The sequence below is a fragment of the Dendropsophus ebraccatus genome, chromosome 11, assembly GCF_027789765.1.
Source record: "Dendropsophus ebraccatus isolate aDenEbr1 chromosome 11, aDenEbr1.pat, whole genome shotgun sequence".
Lineage (NCBI taxonomy): Eukaryota > Metazoa > Chordata > Amphibia > Anura > Hylidae > Dendropsophus > Dendropsophus ebraccatus.
Genome location: NC_091464.1, coordinates 83,381,666 through 83,406,940, shown reverse-complemented (window position 1 = coordinate 83,406,940; position 25,275 = coordinate 83,381,666). Strand labels below are relative to the sequence as shown.

Below are 25,275 nucleotides of genomic sequence, written 5' to 3'. Positions count from 1 at the left end.
ATATTTTATGTGCTGTACTTCCAATAGGAATAGAAATACGCTGTAAATAACCTTTTCACAAATAAAACCTTTTTGTATTTTCACTTTATCTAGTTGTGTCAACCACATTTGTCACCTTTACTAGTTTTCCTCAGTTCCTGAGATGGACAGAGGTGGCAGCAGAGAGCACTGTGTCAGACTGGAAAGAATACACCACTTCCTGCAGGACATACAGCAGCTGATATGTACCGGAAGACTAATTTTTTTAAAGGAAGTTAATTAAAAATCTCTGGCACCCTCTGACACCAGTTGATTTGTTTTTTTGGTGAAGAACCTTTTTAATTACTTTACTTTCCTCCCTTTAGATATATAATACCTCTATCTAACTACAATGTAAGGACACCCTTTAAGAGATTGTCATATGGACGCCATAATGGGGAGGGGGGGGGGGGGGGGGGGGGGGTTACACTGCAGCTGTGTTTACATTTAACATACATGTTTAATAAACTATAAAATAGTATACAATAAGTGAACGCTAAAAAATTGATGTTGCTGTATTCTATCTATATATATATATATATATATATATATATATATATATATATAAAAGTATAGACACTCGCAACAATTATTTACTGAATGACAGAAGGAATATAGCAGAGCGGTTAATAATAATCAGTAAAGAGATATGAATTACATTCTCTCTCTTTATCAGATACTCCTATTATTATGCTGTTCACATATAATATTAATAGCATGCACCATTTGCTGATGTCACCTGTCACTAACTAGGTTATCTCCTATGTACCTAACCTGCTTAGGACCTGCCTTGTGTAATACCAAAAGCAACTCATAGAGGGCGCTTGTGAGTCATTAACTGGAGCACACACACAAGTTTACTTGCCTGAAAGTGACGCAAAGATGTCTTAAAGAGCCCTTTGGCAGTGGATTTATCTGCAAATCAGACCATGTGAGGGGGGTTTGGTGTACAAAAGCTGTGCAGGATGCTGGAGCTGCACTGAGCTGCTGAGAGCTCAGCAAGCAGGTGAGAACAGGGGAAGGAATCTCCTCCCTAAGGAAGACTGATACCTCCAGACTCTGCTGCTCCTCAGGTAACTTAGTGTAACATCTGTGCTGGCATGGACCTGTGCATGTACTCTCACCCCTCTGATTAACTAAGTACATGATATTAGCTCATCAGTGTATTACTGGATCCTTATGATGTGTGTTTTATGACAGTGTTCTCAGCTGGGTTGTACTTTGTATACAGTATGCAGAATGCCACTTTGTGACTACAGGCAGCTGTTACACTCAGATCTATGGGAGGCTTTAAGTACTAGGAAGTAACAATGTTACCTATTACAATATTATTATTATTATTATTATTATTATTTACTTATTTATTTATATATATTCTCTGCAGCACTTTATACTTTGTTTGCTACAACATAAAGTGACAAGAAGTTGGAGTTTAAGGGCATAGTCATATTCTTTGTGCTTTCCCTGATTTAGTCCTTTATCATGGTATACAATTTAGTAGTATATAAATATATATATATAAATATATATATATATAATTATATTTATTATTTTTTATTATATTTACTTTTATCTATTTTGTAACTATTGTATCTATTTTTTTATTGTTATTTATTTATATAATATCTCCTCTGCAGCACTTTATACTTTGTTTACTAACATAAAGTGACAATAAGTATATAGTCATATTCTATATATATTATATTTATATATATAATTATATCTATTATTTTTTTTATTAGTATTATCATTATATTTACTTTTATTTTAAATTTTTTTTAACTAGTTTATCTAGACATTTGCTTGTGGTTCCTGACTTCTTTATTCCTTTCTATTCCTGTCTTTCTATGATTGGACACTAAAAATTCTGTATGGCATCTGGAATAGATGTTGTCACTGCTATCCTACAATATATTGCCCATCTCTGATTTTGGTCGCCATATGAAATATGTTGCTGGTGATTATAATACAACTCGTCCCCATGCTTGGAATGAAGCCATTGCTGCCTGTGCCCCTTCTTCTGTTATTCATGCTTGCCTTGTTTTACAGCATGGGTTATCTTTCAGCATCCACTTATTCCAGTATAGAGTATTGGGATGGAGGCAAGCAGGGCGTAATAAAGGGTAGAGCGAGAGCTTTATAGGAGGCATTAAGATAACATAGCGGAACCACAGATCTTACGGAACAGATGTAATGCCTGCCCCAGACTGGAGAACAGGTTTTTATTACATCTATATACTGTATTTCATGGTTTTGTGGATGTCACGTTGTTCCATGGCTTGTTTTTACACTTATCCCTAAATTCAATGGATGCTATTAAGTGGTCCTCCAATTTTATCTATGTTTTGATTTGTTATAGAGACCTGTCAGAAAAGAGCAGTGTAAGGACCCCAATGAATAGCTTATATCACTAATGTTGGCTCTGCTAGGAAGCAAGGGGCAGAGATTTCAGCTTTTCAGACCAGATATGACTAGGGAATCACTTTAAGCTATGGAATACTTCTAATAAGAATTGTATTATGCCAAGTGCATAGAATTTTCTGGTGTGACAGCCCTGGAGCTCAGGACAGTATTACCTTCATGTTATACTCACAGGGGTCCAATAGGATTAGATCCATGGTGCGGTTTGCAGTATATTATAGAGTTGCTTTATCTGGCACAGACAGTGAAGTCTTGGTGATTTTCTCTAGCAGTCATACTGCAGGGTTATTCACAGGTACAGAAAGTATTCCCTCCATATTGGTGCAAAATCATCCAAGAAAGGTCTTCAGAAAATAGCAGCAGAGATCTAAGCTTCCCTGACTCCTGTCATTATAGTTTAAAATGAAAGAATGGTGAAGGTCCAACCAATGGAATCCCCACCGATAACAAGTATAAGGTCCTACGTCCTCCTGGTTGACTAGAGCAGTGGTCAGGCTTGTGCACTGCCACTGCATTCATCTCTATGGGTCTGCTAAAGATAGCCGAGCAGTGGGACCCCCATTCATCAGACGCTCACCCACCATCCTGTACATAGTAGATTTTGGGAATTAGCTTATTCCTGCCTGAGCATACATTGCTGCAAATCCTGTTAGTAAAGATGTATGCAACAAATTTCCCCAATGTGAACATGTCCTTAACCTTTTTTGTTCACACCACTATTGACAGCATATAACTTATATACAAAGAGGAGATCCAGTCCCCATAAATGTCTATGGGGCAGATATATACCAAGTGCATGTTTTGTTTTGTTTTTCTTAAACTTTTTTAGGCTTTTCATATAAATGCATTGCAAACACTAAATGGGGTCTTTTATATATATATATATATATATATATATATATATATATATATATATATATTTAATGGAAGTCAATGGAAAATGTTCTGTATCCAAATGTACGCATAGGTTTGCCTATATTTGCCCCTATGTTAATATTCTCTGAATATCTTTGACTTCGCGTAAAGGGTTTAATGCAGAGGTAAGGAACCTTCGGCCCTCCAGCCATTGCAAAACTATAACTCCCATCATGCCTGGACAGCCAAAGCTTTAGCTTTGGCTGTCCAGGCATGATGGGAGTTGTAGTTTTGCCACAGCTGAAGAGCCAAGGTTTCCTACCTCCAGTTTAATCTTAGGAATAGTCAGAATGGAACAAAAGACATCTATAGGATCTTTATGGAATATTTGATCTGCTTCTCTCTCTATCAGCATACATCTCTGATTCCGAGTGGAACTACAGATATCAGCATGCCAGGCTAGTCAGTCGAGCTTCTATTTTTGTCAACAACTGCTGGAAAGATGCAGCTCGTCCAGGTCTTGTTATTAAAGATAAGGCGGAGATAACTTATATGAGTCCGGCGTTATCTCGCCACCTTTGTATTAAATCATTCATCTGCCGTTCGGAAAACATTTATTAACCATTTTCCGCTGTGACTTTTGAGCGTTATACAGTAGATCAGAATGTCATCCGGAGCTGTGCAATAGTTGTCACCTTTCTCCCGCTAGCATTGCCTAACCTGGTTTATTGTAGTGAATGAATCAAAAAGTATCTCTTTGTAAATGAATAAAAACTATAAAGCTTTTTTTCTTTTAAAATTTATTTTTATTGAACATATCATTAGACTCGTAATTGGGTTGGATATTGACTTAAAGGGGACACTTAATATGGTGGTTTTGGTGGTACTAAGCATTGCTCCCACCTAGCCAGAATCCTGCTCCACACTGATGAGGGACAACACCACAAAACAGCTGTCTGTGGATACCTGGTTTTGGTATTTCCTGGGTCTTATCATTAGACTCGTAATTGGGTTGGATATTGACTTAAATGTGTCACTTAATATGGTGGTTTTAGTGGTCTCTGTACAGGAGCCATCCCTGGAGGGATATCTGGCTAGTCTTGTATTTTGAGAGGCACGATGGACTCTTTTTGCATATCAATGTTTCCCAGGGAGCAATTCACCTAGCATTTCACTGTATTGAGCGTTTTAACCAGCAGTTGACAATGTCTTCTTTGGCTGGTCTTCCTGAGATCAGTCATCTGTTTGCCGTATTGGTCTACAAGGCATTGCTCCCACCTAGCCAGAATCCTGCTCAATACTGATGAGGGGCAACACCTCAAAACAGCTGTCTGTGGATGGACACCTGGCTTTGGTATTTCCTCGGTCATATCGCCAGACTCGAAATTGAGTTCGATATTGACTGAAGGGGACACATAATATGGTGGTTTAGGTGGTCTCCCTTTGCTAGGTCCTTCCCTGGAGGGATATCTGGCTAGTTGGCTGTGTTTTGAGACTCGTAATTGAGGCTCTGCAAACTTTTTTTGTATATTGATGTTTCCCATGGGGCAGTGAACATAGGATTTCACTGTATTGAGCAATTAACCAGCAGCCTACAGTGTCTTCTTTGGCTGGTCTCCCTGAGATCAGTCATCTGTTTGCCATATAGGTCTCCTAGGCATTGCTCCCACCTGGGCATTCTACTAGGCATTGCTCCCACCTGGGCATTCTGCTAGGCATTGCTCCCACCTGGGCATTCTGCTCCACACTGATGAGGGGCAACACCTCAAAACACCTTTCTGTGGATGGATACCTGGCTTTGTTTCCTCGGTCATATCACCAGACTCAAAATTGAGTTGGATAGTGGCTGAAAGGGCCATGTAATATTGTGGTTTCTGTACAGGAGCTGTCCCTTTGATAGGTCCTCCCCTGAAGGGATATCTTGTTTGAAACTCATAACTGAGGCTCCATGGACCTTTTTGGATACTGATGTTTCCCAGGGGGCAATGTACTTAGGAGTTCACTGTATTGAAGTCATTATTCAGCAGCCAACAGTGCCTTCTGCTGGTCTCCCTGAGATCAATGATCTGTTTGCCATATTGGTCTACTAGGCATTACTCCCACCTAGCCAGAAACCTGCTCCACACTGCTGAGGAGCAACACCCCGAAACAGCTGTCTGTGGATGGATACCTGGCTTTGATATTTCCTCGGTCATATCGTCAGACTCGTAATTGAGTTGGATATTGACTGAAGAGGCCACTTAATATGGTGGTTTTGGTGGTCTCCGTACAGGAGCAATCCCATTTCCAGGTTCTTTCCTGGAGGGATATCTGGCTAGTCATGTGCCTCTTAATTGAGGATCCATGAACCTTAATTCCTATTGATGTTTCCCAGGGATATCGCTGTATTGAGCCATTAACCAGCAGCTGACAGTGTCTTCTTTAGCTGCTCTGAGATCAGTGATCTGTTTGCTAAATTTATATAGGGTTACAAAACATAAAACCAAACTTAAAAGAGCAATCAGAATCAGTGAAAGAGAGAGGAGGGGGAAGATAGATGGATAATGTTTACAAAAAAAAAACAAATATAGATCAGAAGATAGTTTAGATAAACATATATACAGTATTACATGACAAGGGTAATGCTCTCCCAGTGTCAGGCCCAGGTTGGAGGTTGTTGAGTGCCTGTGGTGGCAGATCTAGTAGTCCGGTTAAGTAAGATGGGTATATCTAAATTGAATTGCCTGGAATTAATGCAGGTGGACCAGATCTTTAAAGGGAACCTGTCACCAAGAAAATGCCATCTAGTATATTGCCATCATGTTATAGAGCAGGAAGAGCTGAACAGATTGATATATATCTTTATGGGAAAAGATTCAGTATAACTTGTAACTTGTTGAGTGAAATCCCTGCTCATTTTATGCTAAGGAGTCCAGTGGGCGGAATCACTCAATAGACTGGACTCCTTAGCATTGATTTCAATCAATAAATTGCAAGTTATACTGAATATTTTTCCATGAACATATATATCAATCTGCTCAGCTCCTTCTGCCCTATAACATGATGCCAATAGCTTGGGTAGCCTTTTCATGGTGACAAATTCTCTTTAAGAATTTTAAATGGGATCTGTGCTCTCAGAAAGCAGTTTCTTCTAATCTAAACAATTTATCCACCTTAGCTATCCAGGTTTGTATAGGTGGTTTAGTCAGCTTTCCAATTGGTGGCTAATACTAGCCTAGCTGCAGCTATTAGTGGTCTAAGCAAGGCCTTAGTATAGTACGGGAAGGTGATCAGTGGAGAAAGAAGCCAGCAAAACTCTGGTGAGGAATTACTATGGCATCTTTGTTAATAATAGTTATCACCCAAAACTACTGTGGGACATTGCCATAACATATGAAAATAGGTGCCTGCAGCGCTATTGCATTTCCAGCTAGATGTCAGGTAGGAGCTGTCTATTTACAGGCATAATATATGATTTACCTGGAGTCCGATGCAATGGGAAACCAGTTTGGAGGCTTTAAGTATGGAAGTTTAATGTTTTTTCCAGAAACAGCACAACTCTTGTCCACAGTTTGGGTGCTGTATTGCCGCTTAGATCCATCAATGCTCCCCTTTAAATAGCCAGATATCATCCTCACAACTTAACTTAACTTCCTGACATGCCATGCATTAAAGCTATAGCCTGATCCAATGGGGACGCGACAGAAGATGGAAAGTGGAGCGACAGAAGAAGAAGCAGGAGCCATGGCTGCTCATGGGAATGTGATGTTAGATGCAGTGAGCAATCGGATCCCTCCCTGAAGGGATTTCATGAGGCTTGAAAGCATTTACGAGGAATTTCTTGATAAGGCGAGGAGCCTAAATGTCCTCTAAATGAACTTAAAGCGTAACTGTCATTTCAGGGTTATTTTTTTGAAAACATTAAATATCAATAGTACAAGCGATTTTAAGAAACTCTGTAATAGGTTTTATAAACCAAAATAGTTTCCTTCTAAACTGAAAGAGCAATCTCCCAGCTCCCCCCCCCCCCCTCACTTCAGAAGAAGCAGGATTTCTGTCTCCATTATGTGGCTATGGAGAGGGGAGGGGCTGTTAGGAGTGACTGAGCAAGGAGCAGTCCTGCACAGCACAATACCCTGCAATCTTCTCTCAGTAAGTTCATAGATAAGCACTGACCTTTCTGACCCCTGAATCCTGCGGTTTAGGTGCCCAGACAGTCTACAAACAGCTGACCTTCATGTCACCTCTTCCTGCTCCCTCATCTGCCTCAGCCCCTCCCCCCTCCATAAGGATAGAATGGAGAGAGCAGAGCCCGTCTCCACAGGCTTCTCTGTAATGAAGACGTGTTTGTCTAATAATGCACAGATAAGAAGTCAGGGGGGGGGGGAGGCTGGGAGATTGCTTCTTGAGTACAGAAGGAGGCTTTTTTGGCTGATGAAACCTATTACAGAGTTTCTTAAAATCGCTTATACTACTGATTTCTGCAATAAAAAAAAATTTGACAGTTACGCTTTTACTTCCGTCTTTGGGACCTTGTCCTTCATAGAAATGCAGAAACATGGAAAAGTGTCAGCAAAAAAAATCCCCCTGGTCCATCTACTCTGCCCTTTTAGTATTTCCCTTCTTATTATCGTAGGATAGATATATGTATATACCAGGCAGGTTTACATTCAGTTACTATAGATTTACCAACCACATCTGCTGGAAGTTTGTTCCAAGCTCACACTGTCTCCTCTTGTTCTTGAGTTCAGTTCTTTAATAAAAACACTTCCCTCCTAAACCTTATTTAGTACTTTAACCCCTTAAAGGGGTAGTGTGGTGGTAAACAATTATTCACTAAATAACACACATTACAAAGTTATAAGACTTTGTAATGTATGTTATGTTAGTGAATGGCCCCCGTCCTCGTGTTCCCCCCACCCACGCTAGACCCGGAAGTGTGATGCATTATACTCACTGCATCTCATGTCGACCCCCGTCCACCATCTTGTGACAATGATGTCATCTTCGGGCAGACGGCCGGACCGCTCCGACCGTCCCTAGTGCCAGCCGCCCTCTACCGCGTCATCAGCTGCTCAGCCGCAATTGGCTGAGTACAGTTATGCTTAGCCAATCGCGGCTGAGCAGCTAATGACGCGGCAGAGGGCGGCCGGCACAAGGGACGGACGGAGCAGTTCGGCCGGCTGCCCGAAGATGACATCATTGTCACAAGATGGCGGATGGGGGTCGACACGAATCAGGTGAGTATAGAGCACTACACTTCCGGGTCTGGTGTGGGTGGGGGGAAAAACGGGGAAGGGGGCCATTCACTAACATAACATACATTACAAAGTTGTATAACTTTGTAATGTGTGTTATTTGGTGAATAATTGCTTACTGGCGCACTACCCCTTTAATGACAATCGGCGTCCCGGACTATGGAGCAGGTTTACAAGCTGAGTTCACTCCATAGCTGGTGAGGTCCGGCTGCTATCTGCAGCCAGGCCCTTGCCCTCAATGGCAGGCACCCGCAATCGCTGCATTTAAGTGTAAGTGACAGGAGCATCTCCTGTCACTTACCGATCAGGACCCCCACAGTGTGTCTCCAGGGGTCCTGATCGCATGGCCTGACTGACGGAGGTCCCTTACCTTCCTCTGTGCAGTCAGGTCTGCAGTCTTCTGATGGCCCTGTAGGTGGAAAAATAAAAGAGCTATGGGTCTTAGAAGGCGAGGAGGAAAAAACGAAAACGCATAAGTGACAATTGGCCCGGTCCTTAAGGTCATTTTTAGGCTCTGTCCTTAAGGGGTTAAGATATATATATATATCCTTCATTTACATATATTTATGTATTTCATTCTTTGAGCTGAGAGAGGCGCTCTCAGAGAGGGGAGAAATCCCATTGAGGAAATAGGACAGGCAGAATTTTGAGCGGCCTCTGCTCGTAAATTCAGCCTCTTTTACTCAGTGTGTAAGGGCCTGTACTCAGTAGCAGAGAGTTACCAAGACAATGGGACAAAATGGGCCATTTTTGAGATGCTACCCCCTACCACGCACATTGGTGACGCCCTGAGCCGGAGGCAAGTCAGTAATGGAAACGATTGTAGTCTCAGTCCAAATTATATTCGAAAATCCTTGGTGCCTTATTCAAAGGATCACCCCCTCATTTAGGAGAGAGAGAGTGGTCAAGGCAAGGATATAGTTTCAGTGGAAGGAAGTTGGAAATGATCAAGACATTTTAACATAAACAAAAACATGTTTTTTTTAAATAATGGAAGTCAATGGAAAAACGGATCAAAACAGATGCAGACAAATGCATCTGTTTGTCCATTTTTTCATCCTTTTTTTTTGCAAAAATGAATAAAAAAAAACTTGTGTGAACTCAGCTTTACTCCATTCCCTTTAAAGTGAAGTGAAGCACTGGAGGTGGGTCGACCCACCCCTAGTGGGAGGAAACCCCCGCCCCTCTATGATGCAGCTCCATTGACTCTAATAGGGGTTTCCTCCCACTGGGGGTGGGTCGGCCCGCCTCCAGTGCTTCAGCCCGGGCCTGAGGGTACATTCACTTTAAAATATTTCTGCTTAGCAGGACATAATCTTTTACAGAACAACCTGTATGGAATGGACATGATTTCCCTTGACTTCATAGAACCATAGAAGATTGTTGGCAGAAAAAGACCACTGGGTCCATCTAGTCTGCCCTTTTAGTATTTTCTTTCTTATTATCTTAGGATAGATGTATCTTTATCCCAAGCGTGTTTAAATTATGTTATTGTAGATTTACCAACCACCTCTGCTGGAAGTTTATTTCAGGTATCTACTACTCTTTTAGAGAAGAAACAGCTAGAAAAAAAGGCCTTTCAGGATCCAGATACTAAAATACCAGGGAATGGCCCCCCCAATGGCTTATAGAACGTTTTCTGGCAACTCCTGCAGGATATGAACAGACGTACAGCTGGCGGGTCCTTAGAAAAAAGATCAGAGTGTCATCCATATAGACTAGGACGTATCGATCCCTGGAGGTGTCAGTACAGTATTGATGAACGCTGCTCAATACGTGGAATGTATTTTGGTAAATAAATTTTTGGGGGAGATTTATCAAACATGGTGTAAAGTGAAACCAGCTCAGTTGCCCCTAGCAACCAATCAGATTCCACCTTTCATTCCTCACAGACTCTTTGGAACATGAAAGGTGGAATCTGATTGGTTGCTAGGGGCAACTGAGCCAGTTTCACTTTACACCATGTTTGATAAATCTCCCTCTTTGTGCTGTCACAGATGTTCAGAGGAAATAGGAGAAAAGATAGGAAAAAGTCATGGAGCACAATAAAAAAGAGGAATTGAGTTCCAGCATTTATATTAGATAAACTTCCAAGTAAAACATACATTCCAAAATGGTAGAAGGCGAGTGTGGGTTCAAGGGGTAAAAAATGACATTCCAAGCATTCTAAGTGCCCATCCCTATACCCATTTGTTGAATGTAGACTTGCTTTTTACATCTATATAATAAAAATCAAAGTCTGTCCTTCTGTCTGTCTGTCCTTCTGTCTGTCTGTCCCAAATAGACTTCCAAACGCCTGAACCGTTTGACCCCAAATTTGGCACACAGATACATTGGGTGCCCGGGAAGGTTTTAACGAAAGTCCCGTCCCCGCCAGATGTACAGGAGGGGAGGGGGAGGGGAAAGAGAGGCGCCCTATAGAGATGAATGGGACAATCTCCTCACTGCACACAGGAGATATAATTAGCTGCAGCAGACACGGCAGTTGGAGTCTTAGGCTAGGTTCACACTGCGTTTTCAGCATCCGTTTAACGGATCCGTTTTTTTTAACGTCCAGAAAAATAGGGTCAGCAACGTTTTTTGGTTCGTTTTGGTCCGCCAAAAAAAACGGATCCGTTTTTTTTTATAATGGAAGTCAATGGAAAAACGGATGCACACAAATGAATCCGTTTTTTGCAATCCGTTTTTCATGCGTTTTTTGCAAAAAACGGATGCGTTAAACGGATGCTGAAAACGCAGTGTGAACCTAGCCTTAGCAACCAATAGGATTACTGCTTTCATTTTCACAGGGAGCAATGGTTGCTAGGGAAGCTGCCTCACAACATCCACAGTAATAACTGGTAGACCCCCTACTCCATCTATACAGTACATGTATATACAGGACCCCCTACTCCATCTATACAGTACATGTATATACAGGGCCCCCTACTCCATCTATACAGTACATGTATATACAGGACCCCCTACTCCATCTATACAGCACATGTATACAGGACCCCCTACACCATCTATACAGTACATGTATATACAGGAGCCCCTACTCCATCTATACAGTACATGTATACAGGACCCCCTACTCCATCTATACAGTACATGTATATACAGGACCCCCTACTCCATCTATACAGTACATGTATATACAAGGCCCCCTACTCCATCTATACAGTACATGTATATACAGGGCCCCCTACTCCATCCATACAGTACATGTATATACAGGACCCCCTACTCCATCTATACAGTACATGTATATACAGGAGCCCCTACTCCATCTATACAGTACATGTATATACAGGAGCCCCTACTCCATCTATACAGTACATGTATATACAAGGCCCCCTACTCCATCTATACAGTACATGTATATACAGGGCCCCCTACTCCATCTATACAGTACATGTATATACAGGACCCCCTACTCCATCTATACAGTACATGTATATACAGGACCCCCTACTGCATCTATACAGTACATGTATATACAGGACCCCCTACTCCATCTATACAGTACATGTATACAGTACCCCCTGCTCCATCTATACAGTACATGTATATACAGGACCCCCTACTCCATCTATACAGTACATGTATACAGTACCCCCTGCTCCATCTATACAGTACATGTATATACAGGGCCCCCTACTCCATCTATACAGTACATGTATATACAGGACCCCCTACTCCATCTATACAGTACATGTATATACAGGGCCCCCTACTCCATCTATACAGTACATGTATATACAGGACCCCCTACTCCATCTATACAGTACATGTATATACAGGGCCCCCTACTCCATCTATACAGTACATGTATATACAGGACCCCCTACTCCATCTATACAGTACATGTATATACAGGACCCCCTACTCCATCTATACAGTACATGTATATACAGGACCCCCTACTCCATCTATACAGTACATGTATATACAGGACCCCCTACTCCATCTATACAGTACATGTATATACAGGACCCCCTACTCCATCTATACAGTACATGTATATACAGGACCCCCTACTCCATCTATACAGTACATGTATATACAGGACCTCCTACTCCATCTATACAGTACATGTATATACAGGGCCCCCTACTCCATCTATACAGTACATGTATATACAGGACCCCCTACTCCATCTATACAGTACATGTATATACAGGACCCCCTACTCCATCTATACAGTACATGTATATACAGGACCTCCTACTCCATCTATACAGTACATGTATATACAGGACCTCCTACTTCATCTATACAGTACATATATATACAGGGCCCCCTACTCCATCTATATAGTACATGTATATACAGGACCTCCTACTCCATCTATACAGTACATGTATATACAGGGCCCCCTACTGCATCTATACAGAACATATATATATACAGGGCCCCCTACTCCATCTATATAGTACATGTATATACAGGACCTCCTACTCCATCTATACAGTACATGTATATACAGGGCCCCCTACTGCATCTATACAGAACATATATATATATACAGGGCCCCCTACTCCATCTATATAGTACATGTATATACAGGACCTCCTACTCCATCTATACAGTACATGTATATACAGGGCCCCCTACTGCATCTATACAGAACATATATATACAGGACCCCCTACTCCATCTATACAGTACATGTATACAGGACCCCCTACTCCATCTATACAGTACATGTATACAGGACCCCCTACTCCATCTATACTGTACATGTATATACAGGACCCCCTACTCCATCTATACAGTACATGTATATACAGGGCACTACAGGTATAGCAAACTGTGACTGGGTAACACTGCCACACCAGACCTGACCAATACCGCCATACTGTGCTGGATAACACTGTCATACCAGACCTGACCAAAACCACCATACTGTGACTGGATGACACTGCCATACTAGACCTGACCAATACCGCCATACTGTGACTGGATAACACTGCCATACCAGACCTGATCAATACTGCCATATACTGTGACTGGATAACACTGCCATACCAGACCTGATCAATACTGCCATATACTGTGACTGGATAACACTGCAACACCAGACCTGACCAATACCGCTATACTGTGACTGGATAACACTGCCATACCAGACCTGGCCAATACCACCAAACTGTGACAGGGTAACACCGCCATACCAGACCTGACCAATACCGCCATACTGTGACTGGATAACACCATTATATCAGACCTGACCAATACCGCCATACTGTGACTGGATAACACCGCTATACCAGACCTGACCAATACCACCATACTGTGACGGGATAACACTGTCATAACACACCTGACCAATACCACCATTCTATGACTGGATAACACTGCCATACCAGACCTGACCAATACCGCCATACTGTGACTGAATAACACTGCCATACCACACCTGACCAATACCGCCATGCTGTGACTGGATAACACCACTATACCAGGCCTGACCAATACCACCACACTGTGACTGAAGAACACCGCCACACCAGACCTGACCAATACCGCCATACTGTGACTGGATAACACTGCCATACCAGACATGACCAATACCGACACACTGTGACTGAATAACACTGCCATACCAGACCTGACCAATACCGCCATACTGTGACTGGATAACACCGCCATACCAGACATGATCAATACCGACACACTGTGACTGAATAACACTGCCATACCAGACCTGACCAATACCTCCATACTGTGACTGGATAACACCACTATACAAGACCTGACCAAAGATTTTCTGGCAAGTCTGAACGGGAGGGTACTGCCCCTCTCCAAGGTGCTACCCTACGCACCAGACCATGGGTGCCTAATGGTAAATACGACCCTGCAGGTATACAGGACCCCAAAACTATACACTACAAGTGCACGGGACCTCCACCAACTATATACTACAGGTATACAGGACCCCAAATTTTACACTACAGGTATACAGGACCCCAAAACTATACACTACAGGTATACAGGACCTCCACCAACTATATACTTCAGGTATACAGGACCTCCACCAACTATATACTTCAGGTAGACAGGACCTCCACCAACTATATACTATAGGTATACAGGACCCCAAACTATACACTACAGGTATACAGGACCCCAAAACTATACACTACAGGTATACAGGAACTCCACCAACTATATACTACAGGTATATAGGACCCCAAACTATACCCTACAGGTATACAGGACCTCAAAACTATACACTACAGGTATACAGGACCTACACCAACTCTATACTATAGGTATACAGCACCTTCACCAACTCTTTACTACAGGTATACAGGACCCCAAAGCTATATACTACAGGTATACAGGAACTCCACCAACTATATACTACAAATATACAGGACCCCAAACTATACACTACAGGTATACAGGACCCCAAAACTATACACTACAGGTATACAGGAACTCCACCAACTATATACTACAGGTATATAGGACCCCAAACTATACACTACAGGTATACAGGACCTCAAAACTATACACTACAGGTATACAGGACCTACACCAACTCTATACTATAGGTATACAGCACCTTCACCAACTCTTTACTACAGGTATACAGGACCCCAAAGCTATATACTACAGGTATACAGGAACTCCACCAACTATATACTACAAATATACAGGACCCCAAACTATACACTACAGGTATACAGGACCCAAAGCTATATACTACAGGTATACAGGAACTCCACCAACTATATACTACAGGTATATAGGACCCCAAACTATACACTACAGGTATACAGGACATCCACAAACTCTATACTACAGTTATACAGGACCCTCAAACTATGCACTACAGGTATACAGGACCCCCGAACTATATACTACAGGTATACAAGACCTCCACCAATTATACACTACAGGTATCCAGGACCTTTAAACTATAATATACAGGTATACAAGACCTCCACCAACAGCACCAACTATATACTACAGGTATACAGGACCCCTGAACTATACAGTACAGGTATACAGGACCTTCAACAATTGTACACTGCAGGTATACAGGACCTCCCTCAACTATACACAACAGGTATACAGCCCCCCCAACTACACACTACAGGTATACAGGACCCCCCCAACTATACACTATAGGTATACAGCCCCCCAACTATGCACTACAGATATGCGAGACCCCTAAAAACTATACATTGTGGGTATACAGAACCCCTCCAACTATGCACTACAGGTATACACTAATTCCACTGATTAATTTAGATGAAACAATACCTTTAGCTTTGCCTCCTGGGCACCTTAGAACAAATCTAATTAACACACTGACACTTTATACCCGGGCAGCGCCGGGTACATTTTCTAGTTCATAATATTAATGCCAACATTTTACAGTATTGTTTATTACTTCCTTTCAATGAGTTTATCCATTTTTAGAAATTCACCAATTGTAATGATCGCTAACATGTAGGGAATTTGTGGACATTAAAGTGACATCATTTCTCACCCATATCCGATTAACTTCCAGACTTCCAGTATAACTGTCTCAGGGTATGTTCACATTAACCCCTTAAGGACAGAGCCTGAAATGGCCTTAATGACAGAGACAAATTTTATGAAAATGACCTGTGTCATTTTATTCATTAATAACTTCGGGATGCTTTTACCTATCCGGCTGATTCTGAGATTGTTTTCTCGTGACATATTGTACTTTACATTTCTGGTAAATTGGAGTCAATATTTATAACAAATATTTATGAAAAAAAAAACAAATAATGTGAAAAATTGTGAAAAAATGCATTTTTCCAACTTTGAAACTTTTTTGCTTATACAGAAAGTGGTTATACCACATAAATTATATATTAAATAGCATTAGCAACATGTCTACTTTATGTTGGCGGCATTTATTAAACGATTTTTAATTTTTTTTAGACAATAGAAAGCTTAAAACATAAGCAGCAAATTTCCAAATTTTCAGTAAAATTTCAAAGTCAGATATTTTTAGGGACCTGTTCAGGTGTAAAGTGTATTTGAGGGGCCTGTATGTTAGAAAGCCCCACAAAGCACCCTATTTCAGAAACTGCACCCCCCAAAAGCACATCCAGAAAGTGTTTTAACCCTTTAGGAGAGTCACAGAAATAAAAGCTAAGTGTGTAAGAAATTTGAAAATTTTAATCTTCTGTGCAGAGATTTTATTGTAATCCAATATATTTCATAATTATAAACTTATTACCAGAGAAATTCACCCCAATATTGATTGCCCCGTTTCTGCAGTTTATAGATATACCCCATATGTGGCCCTATTGCGCTGTTTGACGGAACCACAAGCCTCAGATACAAAGGAGCGCCCAGTGAATTTCAATGGCTCCGTTATATTTGGTCATTTCTGACTGTACCACTTCAGGTTGCCAGAGGCTCTGGGGTGCCAAAACCTAAAAAACACCCCTAAAGGGACACCATTTAGAAAACTACACCCCTCAAGGAATGTAACAAGGGGTGCGGTGAGCATCTGGACCCCACAGGTGCTTCACAGATTTTCAGAACAATGTGGCGTGAAAAAAGAAAAATTAATTTTTTACACTATAACGTTGTTCTAGCCTTCAATTTTTCATTTTCACAATGGGATAAAAGGAAAAAAAACACAAAACGTGTAGCGCAGTTTCTCCCGAGTACGGAAATACCCCACATGTGGACATAAAGTGCCAAGGGGGCGCAGGACAAGCCTCCAAAGGGAAGGAGCGCCAATTGGCCTTTGCAAGCTGGATTTTACTGGAATGGATTTCAAGGGCCATGTCGCATTTACAGAGCCCTCGTGCTGCCAAGACACTGGAAACCCCCCACAAGTGACCCCATTCTGGAAACTACACCCCTCAAGGAATCTAACAAGGGGTGCAGTGAGCATATGGACCCCACTGGTGACGGGCACAAATGTGGAACAATGTGACGTGAAAGGGAAAATTTAAATTTTTTCACTTTCACGGCACAAATGTGGCCGTCATCAAGGGGTCCATATCCTCACTGCACCCCTTGTTAGATTCCTTGAGGGATGTAGTTTCCAGAATGGGGTCACTTGTGGGGGGTTTCCAGTGTTTTGGTAGCACGAGGGCTCTGTAAATGCGAAATGGCGTTCATCATCCATTCTGGCTGAATCCAGCCTCCAAAATCCAAATGGCGCTCCTTCCCTTCGGAGGCTTGCCCTGCGGCCACATGGCGCTTTATGTCCACATGTGGGGTATTTACGGACTCTGGGGAAATTGCTCTACACATTTTGTGTGTTTTTTTCTCTTTTAACCCCTTGTGAAAATGAAAAATTTAAGGCCAAACCAACATTATAGTGTAAAAAATGTAATATTTCATTTTCACGCCACATTGTTCCACATTTGTGCCCGTCATAAGTGGGGTCCATATGCTCACTACACCCCTTGTTACATTCCCTAAGGGGTGTAGTTTCCATAATGGGGTCACTTGTGGGGGGTTTCAACGGTCTTGGCAACACAGGGGCCTTTTAAATGCAACATGGCCCTCGAAATCTTTTCCAGCCAAATCCAGCCTCCAAATGCCAAATGGCGCTCCTTCCCTTTGGAGGCTTACCCTGCACCCGCATGGCGCTTTATGTCCACATGTGGGGTATTTTCGTACTGAGGGGAAATTGCTCTACACATTTAGTGTTTTTTTTTATCTTTTAACTTTCCCTTGTGAAAATGAAAAAATCAAGACAAGATCAATGATTTAGTGTAAAAATTAAGCATTTTACTCTAAATGTTGGTCTAGCCTTGATTTTTCCCATTTCCACAAGAGGTTAAAAAAGAAAATCAACACAAAACCTGTACGGTAATTTCCCCTGAGTACGAAAATACCCTACATGTGGACATAATGTGCCATATGGGCACAGGGCAAGCCACCAAAGGGACAGAGCGCCATTTAGAGGCTGAAATGGAGGATGGAGGCCATGTCGCAATTACAAAGCTCCTGTGCTGCCAGGACAGTAGAAACCCCCCACAAGTGACCCCATTATGGAAACTACACCCCATAAGGAATCTAATAAGGGGTGCAGTGAGCATGTGGACCCCACTAGTGACGGGCAAATTTGTCGAACATGTGCCAGGAAAATAAAAAATACAATTTTTTTCATTTTCACGTCCCAAATGTGGCCGTCACCAGGGGGCCATATCCCCGCTGCCCCCCTTGTTAGATTCCTCGTAAGGCAGACAACAGTAGCCTCATCACAGGAAAAAAATCCTTCCTGACTCCATAATGGCGATCAGAATAATCCCCGGATCAACGTGACCCCTGAAATAGGAATAATGGAAAGAATTTAGATAATGTAGAACCCCAATGACGTGTGGTGCGCCTTGAAGTGATCCAGTATGCAGAGGCCGGGGTGATCAGGACAGGTGTCACACTGAAAAATGGTGTCCTTCCTGGTCCCCCTGTTACGCCACACCCTGCACTTCTTCTGGGGTCTCCTGTTTTCCAGTGTGGGGGATGTCACCTGGAAAATGGTGTCCTGGTGCGATACGGGGTCCTTCATATCCAGAAGCGCTGGGTCCGCTCCATGGCTGCTAAATATTAGGGCTCTATTACTGCTTCTGATATTTTCGGATTGTGCCGCTAGCTACAGTAGCTCGGGCAGCGAGGGACCAGAAGAGGGGGTGCTGGTATAAAAGTTATCCCCGTACAGGTGGTAACCTTTATCCAGCAGTGGGAAGATCAGTTCCCAAACGATCTTCCCACTAACTCCGAGGATGGTGGGGGGGGCATGCAGGATTCGGGTGTCCCTTCCTTCATACACTCTAAGGGTACGTGCACACTGCAGAATCGCAACAGATATCCCTTCACGCATTCCGCAGCTGGCACCCACCGGCAGACTGATGCAGGCGTGCATCTCCGTCCGTGTCATAGTCTTAATTCTATGCACGGGCGGATTCCGCTCTCCGACCAATGTGTTCATTCTTTGGATGGACGATGGAATCCGCCCGTGCATAGAATGGAGTCTATGACACGGGCGGAGACATGCGCCTGCATCGGTCTGCCGGTGGGTGCCAGCTGCGGAATGCACAAAGGGTTATCCTTCGCCATTCCGCAGTGTGCACCTACCCTGGATCTGTAAGTGTACCCTGAGGTACTCTCACAGAGTTTGGAGAATTTCACGCCATACCGTCATCTCTTATTGGGACGGTACTGGCGGAAAAGACGTGTCTGGGGGGCAGCTTACGCTACGCTACCCCCAGACACGTCACTGGATGATGAGGAGGATGAGGATGAATGGAGGAAAGAAGGATCCCCCCATTCATCCTCACTGGCTGTTTCGGTGTCGGAGGCAATAATAACGTATGCGTCCGACGCCGAAAACACCCTGGGGGCCATCTTTATACAGGGATTGGTATATGGGGTATGTAAATGTGTTCTGGTGTAGTGTAAAACTTTATTTTGTGTAGTGTGGTGTAATGTAGTGTTTTTTTATGTTTTTTTTGACAGTAAGAAAAAATATACCTACGCCAAAAAAGAAGCTGCTGATAAATGGCGCACTTATGTGCGGCACTTATCAGCAGACAGTGACGGTAGGATATAGGGGGAAAAAACGCCCCTACGCCAAAACGGAGGAATTGCTGATCAGCGGCCAATCGCCATTGCTTTCCGGGTCACCGATGACCCGGAAATCTGTATTCAGCTGCTATCGGCTAATCTGTATTGATCAGCCGATAGCAGCGATCATCGGCACGGGGGGGTGGTTAATCACCCCCCGTGCCGACGAGCAGAGATGGCCTGCTATACATTATAGCAGGCCATCTTCCCCGACCGCTGTGTGTTCAGCGGGGAAACATCGGGCGTAAGTTTACGCCCTGGTGCGTTAAGTACCAGGCTGCGAGGGCGTAAATTTACGCTGATGTCGTTAAGGGGTTAAAGGGGTTATCCAGCGCTACAAAAACATGGCCACTTTCCCCCTACTGTTGTCTCCAGTTTGGGTGGGGTTTTGAAACTCTGTTCCATTGAAGTAAATGGAGCTTAATTGCAAACTGCACCTGAACTGGAGACAACAGTAGGAGGAAAAGTGGCCATGTTTTTGTAGCGCTGGATAACCCCTTTAAGGAATTTCAAGCAGAATCCGCGCTAAGGCTATGTTCACGCAACGTAAGTTTCCTATTAATCACGGCCCTTGTTGTCGATTTGCAACAATGGCCGTGATTAATAGGAAATTTATATTGTGCTGCCGTCTATGGAATCACGGCCGAAGTGTATACACATTGTTTTGTGTGGCCGCTATATATTAAATAGCGTCCGCAGAAGCCTGACAGATCACACAATGGAGAGAGCGGCTCCGGCATCCGGCACACAGATGCACCTGCATCCCAATTCAGCACAAGTGAAGATCATCTGGCTGGTACTGCAGTACCGGCCAGGATGACCTTCACTGACACCGGCCTTTCTGTGACCCAGCAGTTTCACGTAGTGTGAACCCTGCCTTAAAGTCAATGTACCACTTTGCAGGCTATATTATATTAGATACCCTCAGATCCACACCGCTGCGCTGAATCAGCTGGAGGTTATCTACGTGGATTCCATAGTGTGAACGTGCTCATACAGAGCTCCATAGTGAAATAATGGGCCCCAGTGGTTGCTCTTAGCTATGCCCTGTCTTGTGGATAGGACATAACCTCTATAAATGGGAATACCCTTTTAGGCTATGTTCACACTACATATAAGTACGGCCGTTGTTGCCATCGGCAACAACGGACGTACTTTATGCGCCTGTGAACATTGCCTGTTTCTTAATAAGATCCCGGCCAGAGCATATAGACATCGTATACGCTCCAGCCGGGATCCGTGCGGCACCGCAAATAACTGACATGTAGGAAAACCCTGTCAGCTCACACAGTGAAGCGAGCGGCTCTGGCCGCTCTTTTCACTGTGCGCTATGGGAAGCTCTGAGGCGGGCCTGCGCTGATACACCCGCATCAGAGCTCTGCGGCTAGAAAGATCATCCGGCTGGTACTTAAGGGTACAAACACACACGGCTTATACGCTGCGTATTTACTGCTGCGATACGCAGCAGATACGCAGCAGATTAGATCTAAATAACTGAACACATTATCAAATCTGCTGCGTATCTGCTGCGTATCTGCTGTGTGTGTTTGTACCCTAAGTCACGGAACGGCCGGTCTCTTACGTAGTGTGAACAAAGCCATAATGTGCAAGTGGGACAGGCATGTTATAGACACATCATAGATGGACAAGGGGGGGGGGGGGGGGGGGGGGGGGGGGGCTCATGCACTTGCTTAGCTTTAGAGCAGGTATTCCATAAAGTATGGCGCAATATTTCCTAATTATCTAAATGCACCATATACCATACAAGATGACAACTGTGCTGAGTTATGCATTTTACATTCTCAGCCCTACGTACATAATTTGACTCAGATTATACATCTCCATTGTCTGTATTTATCTTGTAATATAAACTATCCTATTATTTGCTTACCTCTGGTTACTATGACAATTTCTTTCCATCAATTTTTCCCCAAATGCATATATATTGTGCAACATACTGTTTAAATGTATTTATTCTTATTTTATTACTTTCTGTATAGTTCATGTTGGCACATAACCAAGCAACCAAGCACATTAAAGGGGTAGTTCACAAGTTCACAAAAACTTTTATTAAAAAAAATCTCAAGTTTTCCAGTACTTATCAGCTGCTGTATGTCCTCTAAGAAGTGGTGTATTATTTCCAATATGGAGAGGAGGAGATGTTTTCCTCTGTTGGGGATTTTCTACTGCTCTGGACAGTTCCTGAGATGGACAGAGGTGGCAGCAGAGAGCACTGTGTCAGACTGCAGAGAATACACCACTTCCTGTAGGACATACAGCAGCTTGTAAGTACTGGAAGACTTGATTTTGTTTTTTATTTTTTTTTTATAGAAGTAAATTACAAATCTCTGGCACTTGATGAGACCATTTAATTTGAATTTTTTTTGATGAACTACCTCTTCAAATTTAATAGTCTTTGCCACTTGTAACAAATTCAGAGGGACAGAATCTTAACACAGAGAGACTATTCTTTTTACTGCACCAGATAGATGGCTTTGCACATGGGCTGAGACGTCAGCACTGTTCAATGTTGCTTATCTCATTGATTGGAAGACCAATGACCAACTAGAATGACATTATAGGGGTACTTCAGTCAAACATAAGTTTTGATATGTTGCTGCCCAAGGTGAGACTAACAATTCCTTCCATACTTATTATCTATTCATTCTCCTTTCCCCAGTCCTGAGCTGCTGCTTTCTGCTGAAAACACAAAACTCTGTGCCTGAGCCTTTCTCCCTGTCCCCTCATCCCCCCTCTCCTCTCTCCCTTCTGATGTAAACAAGTCCCTGGCTGGCTTTATCTGCAACATTCTTTGTAATGCTGGGAGGGATAATCACAGTGAGTTCGTTAGTAACTTGACCTCAGAACAACCCTCCCAGCATTACAAAAAAACGACCGAACGACTTCTTATTCAATTCGAACGATTTGCGAACGAGCAATTATATCAATAGGTCCAGGTCTTATTAAACGATCAACAATTTCTCGTTCGGTCCTTAGTCGTTAACGATTTAACGATAATCTGAACATTAATCGTCCAGTGGAATAGGGCCCTTAGTCTCACCATGAGCATCTAGATATGAAAAGTTACGTTTTAGTGGAAAACCCCTTTAAGAGGTGCACAGAGGTGAACCTCTGCGCAGATGGATTTCTAGATTAGACGGATGGTGCATAGCGATCCATTCTGTTCTGCAACTAAAACTGGCAGTTACATACTAAGCCAAGGACGTTGAACAGTGTCTACACTAACCATCAGAATGCACTTGTATGACATTGGGCTATACGTGGTCTGAAGTGTCCCAGGAAGCATTTATTAACACAGTAGTGTCCAGCCGCATGTTTCTTTAAGCAGCTTGTATGGCCTAAATGGGCCACCATGACCTGCAGCGTCTCTGATGGGACCTGACTCTCATCAAGAACATCTGACGCCATTGGTCAGGAACTGCAAAAGAGCTGACAGCAGCGGATCTTGATAATTTTTGTGCCCAAGTGCATTCAACATGGCAGAACGTGCCTTAAACAGCCATTAGTACACTCATTGATAGCATACCCAAGCATGTAAGTCCATGTGATTCTGCACATGATGCTCAGACTCAATGAGCATAAATGTTTTAAGGGTTGTTCAAAAAAAAAAATTTTTTCTTTAAGATCAACTGGTCCCAGCTAGTGCCAAAGGTTTGTAATTTACTTCTATTAAAAAATCTTCAGTCTTCCAGAACTTATCAGCTGCTGTATGTCCTGCCGGAAGTGTTATATTCTTTCCAGTCTGCGTTTCGGAGGAGAGGGCATACATAAGGGTTGTTTCTGTGTGCTGCACATAGCCCATGCACAGACCATGCCCTGTGTGCATGAATCCTGACCCTTATATAATGGAATATATTAATATTACTATCAGGTAAGGACAAATTGGAATTACGGAAGCCTTAAAAAACACAGACTGACAGGCTATTTGGCTTCCTATAAAATTGATCCTATAATGTGAGTGTGAGATACGAAATCGGATTATGTGCTATAATGGGGACAGGGACTGATGTGTCTGAAGCGCGTCTCTGTATGACCCTTAAAGGAGAAGTCTGGCTGTGCAGGAGATCCTGGAACCCGGCAGGGGAGAACATAATAAACGATAATTACTTAGCTCTCCCCGTTCCCGCGAAGCTCTGGTTCACAGCCCCTTCCAGTAGGCATTTTGCCCCGAATTTCGATGAGCTCAGCCAATCCGCGACTGCAGTAGTGTCCTGCTTCAGTCACTGACCGGCTGAGCAGGCAGTCCATCAACTGGGTCATAATGTTGGCTGTGCAGGAGATCCTGGAACCTGGCAGGGGTCCCCGAGCGGCAATAGAGCACTGGAGAGGTACAAGGAGAGGTGAGTTGGGATTGTTTATTATGTTCCCCCCCTGACCCTGTTTTTGAAATCTCCTTTAAGGATATATTGGCGCTACCCTGTTTCTGAAAAATAAAACATCCCCTGAAAATAAGACCTTGGAGAGGTTTTGCTGGATTTCTAAATATAAGGCCTCCCCTGAAAGTAAGACCTAGAAAAGTTTTTGTTAAGATGCATGCCCGCCGAACAGAACACCAGGGCGTGCAGCTGTGATACTTTTTAGCCCCCCGCCGTTGCCCCCTACCTTCACCATAAGGTGCAGAGCAGCTGCATGCAGGACATGAAGACCGTCACCTGCTGCCAACCCCGATGTTTTCTTCTGCAGCTGTCACTTGAAAATGTGCAGGCAAAGCATCAAAAGGCCCGTCGCCTGCCACCATCCCCATTGTCCGCTACAGCCAGATGTAGGGCTGCCATTATCCCGTTACCTGCCGCAATACCGTACACTGTCCCTGCTGTGCTGTACAAGTGTGCTGTGACGAGCTCCCCCTGGTGGGCGGAAGCTATGTCCCTGCTGTGCATGTGACATGAATTCTTCTTCATGTAAAAATAATAACACATCCCCTGAAAATAAGACCTAGCACATCTTTGGGAGCAAAATTAATATAAGACACTGTCTTATCTTTGGGGAAACAGGGTATATAAACAACATGAGTAAAGAAATAATAGTTTGATGGCAGTTCTACCAGTGATAAGTTCATCTAGCAACGACCACAATAACCAATTCTAAAGAAAACCACTCCAAATAGGCATAAATATGGGTATCTTAGAGAATAATCTGCAATTGCCAAAGAAGC

The 25,275-nt window shown here is 43.0% G+C and overlaps 1 protein-coding gene across 1 annotated transcript in view; it reads left to right on the top strand.

Annotated features, from left to right (window-relative positions):
• The first annotated feature begins 974 nt into the window (after positions 1–974).
• SLC6A4 (solute carrier family 6 member 4) overlaps positions 975–25,275 on the top strand; it is a 111,854-nt gene continuing 87,553 nt past the window's right edge. The window contains exon 1 of the mRNA XM_069945635.1: positions 975–1,091. The gene's annotated coding sequence lies outside the window, so the exon portion shown is untranslated. The remainder of the gene's footprint in view (positions 1,092–25,275) is intronic.